This window comes from Oncorhynchus gorbuscha, linkage group LG18 (genome assembly GCF_021184085.1).
Source record: "Oncorhynchus gorbuscha isolate QuinsamMale2020 ecotype Even-year linkage group LG18, OgorEven_v1.0, whole genome shotgun sequence".
NCBI classification, from domain to species: Eukaryota; Metazoa; Chordata; class Actinopteri; order Salmoniformes; family Salmonidae; genus Oncorhynchus; species Oncorhynchus gorbuscha.
In genome coordinates this window covers 82420358-82423500 of record NC_060190.1, presented here as the reverse complement: position 1 = coordinate 82423500, position 3143 = coordinate 82420358, and the positions used below count along the sequence as shown (strand labels likewise).

At 36.5% G+C, this 3143-nt stretch overlaps 1 pseudogene; it reads right to left on the bottom strand.

Moving 5' to 3' along the window:
* The window catches only part of LOC124004223, a 15722-nt pseudogene extending 13553 nt beyond the window's left edge, over positions 1-2169 (bottom strand).
* Between the last annotated feature and the right edge of the window lie 974 nt (positions 2170-3143).

The window sequence follows — 3143 nt, the reverse complement described above, 5'->3', positions numbered from 1 at the left end:
TTAGGGATCGAGTAGGGATTGTTTTCTCATTAACTAGGTTATGGTTAGGGATTGTTTTCTCATTAACTAGGTTAGGGATTGTTTTCTAATTAACTAGGTTAGGGATTGTTTTCTCATTAACTAGGTTAGGGATTGTTTTCTAATTAACTAGGTTAGGGATTGTTTTCTCATTAACTAGGTTAGGGATTGTTTTCTCATTAACTAGGGTATGGTTAGGGATTGTTTTCTCATTAACTAGGGTATGGTTAGGGATCGAGTAGGGATTGTTTTCTCATTAACTAGGTTATGGTTAGGGATTGAGTAGGGATTGTTTTCTCATTAACTAGGGTATGGTTAGGGATTGAGTAGGGATTGTTTTCTCATAATCTAGGGTATGGTTAGGGATTGTTTACTCATTATCTAGGGTATGGTTAGGGATTGAGTAGGGATTGTTTTCTCATTAACTAGGTTATGGTTAGGGATTGAGTAGGGATTGTTTTCTCATTAACTAGGGTATGGTTAGGGATTGAGTAGGGATTGTTTTCTCATTAACTAGGGTATGGTTAGGGATTGAGTAGGGATTGTTTTCTCATTATCTAGGGTATGGTTAGGGATTGTTTTCTCATTAACTAGGGTATGGTTAGGGATTGTTTTCTCATTAACTAGGGTATGGTTAGGGATCGAGTAGGGATTGTTTACTCATTAACTAGGGTATGGTTAGGGATTGTTTACTCATTAACTAGGGTATGGTTAGGGATTGTTTTCTCATTAACTAGGTTAGGGATTGTTTTCTCATTAACTAGGGTATGGTTAGGGATTGAGTAGGGATTGTTTTCTCATTAACTAGGGTATGGTTAGGGATTGAGTAGGGATTGTTTTCTCATTAACTAGGTTATGGGTAGGGATTGAGTGTGGATTGTTTTCTCATTAACTAGGGTATGGTTAGGGATTGAGTAGGGATTGTTTTCTCATTAACTAGGGTATGGTTAGGGATTGAGTAGGGATTGTTTTCTCATTATCTAGGGTATGGTTAGGGATTGAGTAGGGATTGTTTTCTCATTAACTAGGGTATGGTTAGGGTTTGTTTTCTCATTATCTAGGGTATGGTTAGGGATTGTTTTCTCATTAACTAGGTTATGGTTAGGGATCGAGTAGGGATTGTTTTCTCATTAACTAGGGTATGGTTAGGGATTGTTTTCTCATTAACTAGGTTATGGTTAGGGATCGAGTAGGGATTGTTTACTCATTAACTAGGGTATGGTTAGGGATTGTTTACTCATTAACTAGGGTATGGTTAGGGATTGTTTTCTCATTATCTAGGGTATGGTTAGGGATTGTTTTCTCATTATCTAGGGTATGGTTAGGGATTGTTTTCTCATTATCTAGGGTATGGTTAGGGATTGTTTTCTCATTAACTAGGTTAGGGATTGTTTTCTCATTAACTAGGTTAGGGATTGTTTTCTCATTAACTAGGTTAGGGATTGTTTTCTCATTAACTAGGTTAGGGATTGTTTTCTCATTAACTAGGTTAGGGATTGTTTTCTCATTAACTAGGTTAGGGATTGTTTTCTCATTAACTAGGTTAGGGATTGTTTTCTCATTAACTAGGTTAGGGATTGTTTTCTCATTAACTAGGTTAGGGATTGTTTTCTCATTAACTAGGTTAGGGATTGGGTATCACTGAATTTAACACTAACATTTAGGTTTAGCGGTATCCAGATTTCCATACCATTTTTTTTTATACCGACCTTGTGCCATACTGAGATATTTGGTCATACCGGCATTGAGCACAAGGGGTGACATTTTCTATCCCCATGTACATGTAATATCCCATAGAGAATGCTAACAAGCACATTGCAGACATTTTTATTTTTATACAGTCAGACCTAAGCTATTTGCAGAACAGACATCCCAGCTTAAAGTTAAACAGGTAACTCAAAAATGCTATACAGTTTTCTGTAAAAAAAAAAAATATTACACAGCAAGGCTCTAGCTCCAGGAGGGGATTCTCTCTACTGTTAATAAGAAAGCGAAGCTTGATTTTTGGAAGAAACTAAGCTAGATCAGGGGTTCCCAAACTTTTCTCTCAGGGCCCCCTTCCAGCATTGGGGAATGCGCTGCCACGTCTATTTCTATGGGCTGTTCATGACACAAGCTGTTCACACCCTTCTTGTTGACGGAGGACCCCATGGGTTCGCAAACTGCAGTGAGATTATTGTATGGGAGAATATACAAACACAGTTGAGATTTTGAAAAATAACATTTTACTGGTTTGTTTTCATTTTGATATGAGATGAAAATGTAATTAATTTAAGGTTATTTGTTTATATAAATGTACTTATTCTTAACCTGTCTAGGACTGGGGTTCCACTAGCGGCACCATTTCTTGTTGCCACGGTGTCTGATTTCAAAAATGTTTTAAAGCGAAAGCTCCACAAACGATTATGTTAGGTCTCACAGAAAAACCCAGCCATTTTTCCAGCCAAAGAGAGGAGTCACAAAAAGCACGAATAGAGATAAAATGAATCACTAACATTTGATGGTCTTCATCAGATGACACGAATAGGACTTCATGTTACACAATACATGTATGTTTTGTTCGGTAAAGTTCATATTTATATCCAAAAATCTTATTTTATATTGGCGTGTTACATTCAGTAGTTCCAAAACATGCACTGATATTGCAGAGAGCCACATGAATTCACAGAAATACTCATTAAATGTTGATGAAAATTCAAGTGTTATGCATGGAACTTTAGATAAACTTCTCCTTAATGCAAGTGCTGTGTCAGATTTTTTTTTAACTTTACAGAAAAAGCATAATCTGAGAACGGCGCTCAGAGCCCAAACCAGCCAGAAATATCCCCCATGTTGGGTAGTCAACATTATTCATAAATAGAATTATAAATATTCACTTACCTTTGGTGATCTTCATCAGAATGCACTCCCAGGAATCAAAGTTCCACAATAAATGCTTGATTTGTTCGATAATGTCCATTTATGTCCAATAGCCTCTTTTGTTAGGGCGTTTGGTTAACATTCAAAATTGCGTTCAGGGTGAACAGTTAAAGTCATATTACAGGTTGAAGAAACTTGTCAAACGAAGAATAGAATCAATCTTTAGGATGTTTTTATCATAAATGTTCAATTATGTTCCAACCGGA